The sequence below is a fragment of the Pseudophryne corroboree genome, chromosome 2 (assembly GCF_028390025.1).
Source record: "Pseudophryne corroboree isolate aPseCor3 chromosome 2, aPseCor3.hap2, whole genome shotgun sequence".
Taxonomy (NCBI): Eukaryota; Metazoa; Chordata; class Amphibia; order Anura; family Myobatrachidae; genus Pseudophryne; species Pseudophryne corroboree.
This window is the reverse complement of record NC_086445.1, coordinates 300,402,916-300,412,577: the sequence shown is the minus strand read 5'-3', so window position 1 is coordinate 300,412,577 and position 9,662 is coordinate 300,402,916. Positions and strand designations below refer to the sequence as shown.

The following is a 9,662-nucleotide window of genomic DNA, read 5'->3' as shown; positions in this document are numbered from 1 at the left end:
GTGCTGAAAATATCTCTGCTCAGTGTGCTGCAAATATCTATGTTCTCTGCCTGAAAAGCTCCATATCTGTGCTCGGTGTCCTGCAAATATCTGTGCTCAGTGTGCTGCATTTTGGTGACCAACAGTATATAGTTGTACAGTACAGTAGACCATTGCTGTATCTTGCAGCTCCGTGTCACTGCAAGTATCCATTCCATATCTGTGCTGCATTTTTGTGAGCAGTATATATAGTAGTACAGTGCAGCATTTTGGTGACCAACAATATATAGTTGTACAGTACAGTAGGCCATTGCTGTATCTTGCAGCTCTGTGTCACTGCAAGTATCCATTCCATATCTGTGTTGCACTATTGTGAGCAGTATATATAGTAGTACAGTGCAGCATTATGGTGACCAACAGTATATAGTTGTACAGTACAGTAGGCCATTGCTGTATCTTGCAGCTCTGTGTCACTTACGACAAGACACAGGGCGATCGGGCACAGGTCACATTAGATGTAATAACGTTTATAGAGAAGGAACCAAAATTGGACAGTGAGTTACCCTTGTTAGTGGGAAGGAGAGAAATATTCACAATTTTCTCCTATTATATGCTGTCCTAGTTGGTGGTGTGCCCAGAGCCAGAAAGTACACAGACTTGCAATGGGAGGGAAAGAAGGCTCTTGTGTGGGCGCACTCTTGTACAAGGAAAATACATTTTTCAGTAATGTATATTAGGAAATATTTAAAACATAACTTTTAATGATAATATTAAACCGTAATTACCCATCCAAAAGATCCATGAAAGAATAAAGAATTATAAAAAATGTTAAAATGTTCTGGTCTCTTTATTTCAAAGAATGTTCGGAAAGGTTGTAGACACTGAGTTGTCATACCCCCATTTCCCCTGACCAGTACAGAATTTCTGTATTAATGGGACCGAGGGGTGGTCAAACGAGATATTGTAGGAATGCCCAATTATCGTCACTTAGATTAAGTTAAATAATGATCAATGGTCACCAAAAAAATTATGATTAAACACCTGAGTTATAGACAAATACCATATTTGTAGACAAAATTTGAGGCATTTAACTGCAATAAAGATGAAATGGCTAAACGAGGTAGTGGAGAAATGCTGGATAGGATTAGTGGTGATACTGCTGTTGGTGTCCCTTTTCACATATAGAGGGAAATTAATTCCTACTCTACAACACCAGGTATTCACAGGTAGTCTCCTCTCCTGGTACTGACCCGGCCCAACGCTGTTTAGCTTCCAAGATCAGACGAGATCGGGCGCTGGCAGCGTGGTATGGTAGTAGAGATTTATGTGGTCTGTACACCAATGAGAGTGCACCTATATAAGAAATTATAAAGTAGGAAATGATGAGAGAAAATAGAGAAGAAAGAATGAATAAGTAAAGTGAGTGAAAATATGTAGATCTGCTTTCCACGTTAGGCACGGTTCAACAGTTCCAACAAACGTGGTACCGTGCTCCGTGAATCGTGGATGAGAGTCCATGAAATAAGTTGGCTAGTCTGGTGTGGCAAATTAGTAGCCTCAATGGGTGGCCTAATATGGCAAGCTGGTTGCTTCAATAGGAAAATTAAGCGGCCTAGCTGCAATTTGTATTATTACAGAAATATCACACAGAAGCTAAAGGTCCTATGTGTTATAAGACAAGAATCACTGGTGTCCTACCCTCATCAGAGGGTAGGACACTTCCGGGTGAACAAGCCCTTACGGGCGAAATGCGTTTTCCACGGGGGGTCCGCTCATACATTTTCCTTATGGCACCATCTTCTTTTACGTGATGAAGTTCTGACCTGCTCACCTGGTTTGAAGATCCGTAAGCCCCTTCTATTGTGTGGATGCGTCCCACAGATAGCAACATTTCAGTTAGAGATATATTTAATCATATCTGACCTTACTGCATATCAGAGCCAATTTTTCTACATGGCTTTTTCTCTCTGATACAGGCCGGAACCGCAGTCTTCAACTGAGGCCAGGACATTATCACTCTTCATACCATAATTGCTATGACTATTATTATCTTAAGATATTTTTTGTGTCAGAACTATCTATAATTGTAGACATCCCAGCTTATTTCCAATAGAGGCATTGTTCTCTGCATCTATATTTTGACAGCACCTTGTCTTACACGATATATGCAGAGATATATATATATTAGAGATGAGCGGGTTCGGTTCCTCGGAATCCGAACCCGCCCGAACTTCATTTTTTTTTTACACGGGGCCGAGCGACTCGGATCTTCCCGCCTTGCTCGGTTAACCCGAGCGCGCCCGAACGTCATCATCCCGCTGTCGGATTCTCGCGAGGCTCGGATTCTATCGCGAGACTCGGATTCTATATAAGGAGCCGCGCGTCGCCGCCATTTTCACACGTGCATTGAGATTCATAGGGAGAGGACGTGGCTGGCGTCCTCTCCGTTTATAGAGAAGAGAGTGAGACTAGAGTAGAGAGAGACACAGTAGTAATTTTGGGGAGCATTAGGAGGAGTACTACTACTTGCTGAAGTGATAGATAGATAGATAGTGTGACTGTATAATGTATATCTGACTTGTGGGGGAGACACTGACAGTGGGGAGCAGTTAGAGTCTGAGAGCAGGACTCAGGAGTACATATAACGTACAGTGCACACTTTTGCTGCCAGAGTGCCACACTGCCATTGTGACCACACTGACCACCAGTATAATATATATTGTGATTGTCTGCTTAGGAGTACTACTTGCAAGTTGCTGATAGTGTGACCAGTGACCTGACCACCAGTTTAATAATCACCACCAGTTTAATATATATATATATATATATATAATTGTATATAATATATATATATAATATTGTATACCACCTACCCGTTTTTTTTTTTCTTTCTTCTTCTTTATACATACTACTATAGTAGCTTACTGTAGCAGTCTGCGGTGCTGCTGAGCTGACAGTGTCCAGCAGGTCCGTCATCAGTCATTACATAATAAATATATATACCTGTCCGCCTGCAGTACTAGTGATATTATATATATATATATATATATATTGATTTCATCTCATTATCATCCAGTCTATATTAGCAGCAGACACAGTACGGTAGTCCACGGCTGTAGCTACCTCTGTGTCGGCAGTCGCTCGTCCATCCATAATTGTATACCACCTACCCGTGGTTTTTTTTTTTTCTTTCTTCTTTATACATACTACTATAGTAGCTTACTGTAGCAGTCTGCGGTGCTGCTGAGCTGACAGTGTCCAGCAGGTCCGTCATCAGTCATTACATAATAAATATATCTACCTGTCCGGCTGCAGTACTAGTGTGATATTATATATATATATATTGATTTCATCTCATTATCATCCAGTCTATATTAGCAGCAGACACAGTACGGTAGTCCACGGCTGTAGCTACCTCTGTGTCGGCAGTCGCTCGTCCATCCGTAATTGTATACCACCTACCCGTGGTTTTTTTTTTTCTTTCTTCTTTATACATACTACTATAGTAGCTTACTGTAGCAGTCTGCGGTGCTGCTGAGCTGACAGTGTCCAGCAGGTCCGTCATCAGTCATTACATAATAAATATATCTACCTGTCCGGCTGCAGTACTAGTGTCATATTATATATATATATATTGATTTCATCTCATTATCATCCAGTCTATATTAGCAGCAGACACAGTACGGTAGTCCACGGCTGTAGCTACCTCTGTGTCGGCAGTCGCTCGTCCATCCATAATTGTATACCACCTACCCGTGGTTTTTTTTTTTTTCTTCTTTATACATACTACTATAGTAGCTTACTGTAGCAGTCTGCGGTGCTGCTGAGCTGACAGTGTCCAGCAGGTCTGTCATCAGTCATTACATAATAAATATATCTACCTGTCCGGCTGCAGTACTAGTGTGATATTATATATATATTGATTTCATCTCATTATCATCCAGTCTATATTAGCAGCAGACACAGTACGGTAGTCCACGGCTGTAGCTACCTCTGTGTCGGCAGTCGCTCGTCCATCCATAATTGTATACCACCTACCCGTGGTTTTTTTTTTCTTTCTTCTTTATACATACTACTATAGTAGCTTACTGTAGCAGTCTGCGGTGCTGCTGAGCTGACAGTGTCCAGCAGGTCCGTCATCAGTCATTACATAATAAATATATCTACCTGTCCGGCTGCAGTACTAGTGTGATATTATATATATATATATATATATATATTGATTTCATCTCATTATCATCCAGTCTATATTAGCAGCAGACACAGTACGGTAGTCCACGGCTGTAGCTACCTCTGTGTCGGCAGTCGCTCGTCCATCCATAATTGTATACCACCTACCCGTGGTTTTTTTTTTCTTTCTTCTTTATACATACTACTATAGTAGCTTACTGTAGCAGTCTGCGGTGCTGCTGAGCTGACAGTGTCCAGCAGGTCCGTCATCAGTCATTACATAATAAATATATATACCTGTCCGGCTGCAGTACTAGTGATATTATATATATATATATATTGATTTCATCTCATTATCATCCAGTCTATATTAGCAGCAGACACAGTACGGTAGTCCACGGCGGCAGCTACCTCTGTGTCGGCAGTCGCTCGTCCATTCATAAGTATACCAGTATCCATCCATCTCCATTGTTTACCTGAGGTGCCTTTTAGTTGTGCCTATTAAAATATGGAGAACAAAAATGTTGAGGTTCCAAAATTAGGGAAAGATCAAGATCCACTTCCACCTCGTGCTGAAGCTGCTGCCACTAGTCATGGCCGTGACGATGAAATGCCAGCAACGTCGTCTGCCAAGGCCGATGCCCAATGTCATAGTACAGAGCATGTCAAATCCAAAACACCAAATATCAGTAAAAAAAGGACTCCAAAATCTAAAATAAAATTGTCGGAGGAGAAGCGTAAACTTGCCAATATGCCATTTACCACACGGAGTGGCAAGGAACGGCTGAGGCCCTGGCCTATGTTCATGGCTAGTGGTTCAGCTTCACATGAGGATGGAAGCACTCAGCCTCTCGCTAGAAAAATGAAAAGACTCAAGCTGGCAAAAGCACCACAAAGAACTGTGCGTTCTTCGAAATCCCAAATCCACAAGGAGAGTCCAATTGTGTCGGTTGCGATGCCTGACCTTCCCAACACTGGACGTGAAGAGCATGCGCCTTCCACCATTTGCACGCCCCCTGCAAGTGCTGGAAGGAGCACCCGCAGTCCAGTTCCTGATAGTCAGATTGAAGATGTCAGTGTTGAAGTACACCAGGATGAGGAGGATATGGGTGTTGCTGGCGCTGGGGAGGAAATTGACAAGGAGGATTCTGTTGGTGAGGTGGTTTGTTTAAGTCAGGCACCCGGGGAGACACCTGTTGTCCGTGGGAGGAATATGGCCGTTGACATGCCTGGTGAAAATACCAAAAAAATCAGCTCTTCGGTGTGGAAGTATTTCAACAGAAATGCAGACAACATTTGTCAAGCCGTGTGTTGCTTTTGTCAAGCTGTAATAAGTAGGGGTAAGGACGTTAACCACCTCGGAACATCCTCCCTTATACGTCACCTGCAGCGCATTCATAATAAGTCAGTGACAAGTTCAAAAACTTTGGGCGACAGCGGAAGCAGTCCACTGACCAGTAAATCCCTTCCTCTTGTAACCAAGCTCACGCAAACCACCCCACCAACTCCCTCAGTGTCAATTTCCTCCTTCCCCAGGAATGCCAATAGTCCTGCAGGCCATGTCACTGGCAATTCTGACGATTCCTCTCCTGCCTGGGATTCCTCCGATGCATCCTTGCGTGTAACGCCTACTGCTGCTGGCGCTGCTGTTGTTGCTGCTGGGAGTCGATGGTCATCCCAGAGGGGAAATCGTAAGACCACTTTTACTACTTCCACCAAGCAATTGACTGTCCAACAGTCCTTTGCGAGGAAGATGAAATATCACAGCAGTCATCCTTCTGCAAAGCGGATAACTGAGGCCTTGGCATCCTGGGTGGTGAGAAACGTGGTTCCGGTATCCATCATTACTGCAGAGCCAACTAGAGACTTGTTGGAGTTACTGTGTCCCCGGTACCAAATACCATCTAGGTTCCATTTCTCTAGGCAGGCGATACCGAAAATGTACACAGACCTCAGAAAAAGAGTCACCAGTGTCCTAAAAAATGCAGCTGTACCCAATGTCCACTTAACCACGGACATGTGGACAAGTGGAGCAGGGCAGGCTCAGGACTATATGACTGTGACAGCCCACTGGGTAGATGTATGGACTCCCGCCGCAAGAACAGCAGCGGCAGCACCAGTAGCAGCATCTCGCAAACGCCAACTCTTTCCTAGGCAGGCTACGCTTTGTATCACCGGTTTCCAGAATACGCACACAGCTGAAAACCTCTTACGGCAACTGAGGAAGATCATCGCGGAATGGCTTACCCCAATTGGACTCTCCTGTGGATTTGTGGCATCGGACAACGCCAGCAATATTGTGTGTGCATTAAATCTGGGCAAATTCCAGCACGTCCCATGTTTTGCACATACCTTGAATTTGGTGGTGCAGAATTTTTTAAAAAACGACAGGGGCGTGCAAGAGATGCTGTCGGTGGCCAGAAGAATTGCGGGACACTTTCGGCGTACAGGCACCACGTACAGAAGACTGGAGCAACACCAAAAATGCCTGAACCTGCCCTGCCATCATCTGAAGCAAGAAGTGGTAACGAGGTGGAATTCAACCCTATATATGCTTCAGAGGTTGGAGGAGCAGCAAAAGGCCATTCAAGCCTATACAATTCAGCACGATATAGGAGGTGGAATGCACCTGTCTCAAGCGCAGTGGAGAATGATTTCAACGTTGTGCAAGGTTCTGCTGCCCTTTGAACTTGCCACACGTGAAGTCAGTTCAGACACTGCCAGCCTGAGTCAGGTCATTCCCCTCATCAGGCTTTTGCAGAAGAAGCTGGAGACATTGAAGGAGGAGCTAACACGGAGCGATTCCGCTAGGCATGTGGGACTTGTGGATGGAGCCCTTAATTCGCTTAACAAGGATTCACGGGTGGTCAATCTGTTGAAATCAGAGCACTACATTTTGGCCACCGTGCTCGATCCTAGATTTAAAACCTACCTTGGATCTCTCTTTCCGGCAGACACAAGTCTGCTGGGGTTCAAAGACCTGCTGGTGAGAAAATTGTCAAGTCAAGCGGAACGCGACCTGTCAACATCTCCTCCTTCACATTCTCCCGCAACTGGGGGTGCGAGGAAAAGGCTCAGAATTCCGAGCCCACCCGCTGGCGGTGATGCAGGGCAGTCTGGAGCGACTGCTGATGCTGACATCTGGTCCAGACTGAAGGACCTGTCAACGATTACGGACATGTCGTCTACTGTCACTGCATATGATTCTCTCCCCATTGAAAGAATGGTGGAGGATTATATGAGTGACCGCATCCAAGTAGGCACGTCACACAGTCCGTACTTATACTGGCAGGAAAAAGAGGCAATTTGGAGGCCCTTGCACAAACTGGCTTTATTCTACCTAAGTTGCCCTCCCACAAGTGTGTACTCCGAAAGAGTGTTTAGTGCCGCCGCTCACCTTGTCAGCAATCGGCGTACGAGGTTACTTCCAGAAAATGTGGAGAAGATGATGTTCATTAAAATGAATTATAATCAATTCCTCCGTGGAGACATTGACCAGCAGCAATTGCCTCCACAAAGTACACAGGGAGCTGAGATGGTGGATTCCAGTGGGGACGAATTGATCATCTGTGAGGAGGGGGATGTACACGGTGATATATCGGAGGATGATGATGAGGTGGACATCTTGCCTCTGTAGAGCCAGTTTGTGCAAGGAGAGATTAATTGCTTCTTTTTTGGTGGGGGTCCAAACCAACCCGTCATTTCAGTCACAGTCGTGTGGCAGACCCTGTCACTGAAATGATGGGTTGGTTAAAGTGTGCATGTCCTGTTTATACAACATAAGGGTGGGTGGGAGGGCCCAAGGACAATTCCATCTTGCACCTCTTTTTTCTTTAATTTTTCTTTGCGTCATGTGCTGTTTGGGGAGTGTTTTTTGGAAGGGCCATCCTGCGTGACACTGCAGTGCCACTCCTAGATGGGCCAGGTGTTTGTGTCGGCCACTAGGGTCGCTCATCTTACTCACACAGCTACCTCATTGCGCCTCTTTTTTTCTTTGCGTCATGTGCTGTTTGGGGAGTGTTTTTTGGAAGGGCCATCCTGCGTGACACTGCAGTGCCACTCCTAGATGGGCCCGGTGTTTGTGTCGGCCACTAGGGTCACTTATCTTACTCACACAGCTACCTCATTGCGCCTCTTTTTTTCTTTGCGTCATGTGCTGTTTGGGGAGTGTTTTTTGGAAGGGCCATCCTGCGTGACACTGCAGTGCCACTCCTAGATGGGCCAGGTGTTTGTGTCGGCCACTAGGGTCGCTTAGCTTACTCACACAGCTACCTCATTGCGCCTCTTTTTTTCTTTGCGTCATGTGCTGTTTGGGGAGTGTTTTTTGGAAGGGCCATCCTGCGTGACACTGCAGTGCCACTCCTAGATGGGCCCGGTGTTTGTGTCGCCCACTAGGGTCGCTTATCTTACTCACACAGCTACCTCATTGCGCCTCTTTTTTTCTTTGCGTCATGTGCTGTTTGGGGAGTGTTTTTTGGAAGGGCCATCCTGCGTGACACTGCAGTGCCACTCCTAGATGGGCCCGGTGTTTGTGTCGGCCACTAGGGTCGCTTAGCTTAGTCATCCAGCGACCTCGGTGCAAATTTTAGGACTAAAAATAATATTGTGAGGTGTGAGGTATTCAGAATAGACTGAAAATGAGTGGAAATTATGGTTTTTGAGGTTAATAATACTATATGATCAAAATTACCCCCAAATTCTATGATTTAAGCTGTTTTTTAGTGTTTTTTGAAAAAAACACCCGAATCCAAAACACACCCGAATCCTACAAAAAAAATTTGGTGAGGTTTTGCCAAAACGCGGTCGAACCCAAAACACGGCCGCGGAACCGAACCCAAAACCAAAACACAAAACCCGAAAAATTTCAAGTGCACATCTCTAATATATATCCTCCTGCTGTGTAAATCATTTATAAGCCTAATACCGTTGCCCATAACAACATCCTACATCAACTCATGGTGATTTATGTATTCTCTCTTTGATAATGTGAGAATATATTTACAGGTTGAGTGCAGTTGCTTAAAACAATATCATGTTTCTATGTACTGTGATGTATTTTCTCCTGAATAACAATTTTTCTCTGTGAGATAAAACGTTTCACAGATACAGGTTTTCATCCCAACCCTCATCAGAGGGTAGGACACCAGTGATTCTTGTCTTATAACCCATAGGACCTTTAGCTTCTGTGTGATATTTCTGTAATAATACAAATTGCAGCTAGGCCGCTTAATTTTCCTATTGAAGCAACCAGCTTGCCACATTAGTCCACCCATTGAGGCTACTAATTTGCCACACCAGACTAGCCAACTTATTTCATGGACTCTCATCCACAATTCACGGTGCACGGTACCACATTTGTGGGAACTGTTGAACCATGCCTAACGTGGAAAGCAGATCTACATATTTTCACTCACTTTACTTATTCATTCTTTCTTCTCTATTTTCTCTCATCATTTCCTACTTTATAATTTCTTATATAGGTGCACTCTCATTGGTGTACAGACCACATAAAT

General features: G+C 44.5%; 1 pseudogene; it reads right to left on the bottom strand.

Moving 5' to 3' along the window:
- Positions 1-1,180: 1,180 nt before the first annotated feature.
- On the bottom strand, positions 1,181-1,299 carry LOC135051611 (5S ribosomal RNA; annotated as a pseudogene).
- Positions 1,300-9,662: the final 8,363 nt, after the last annotated feature.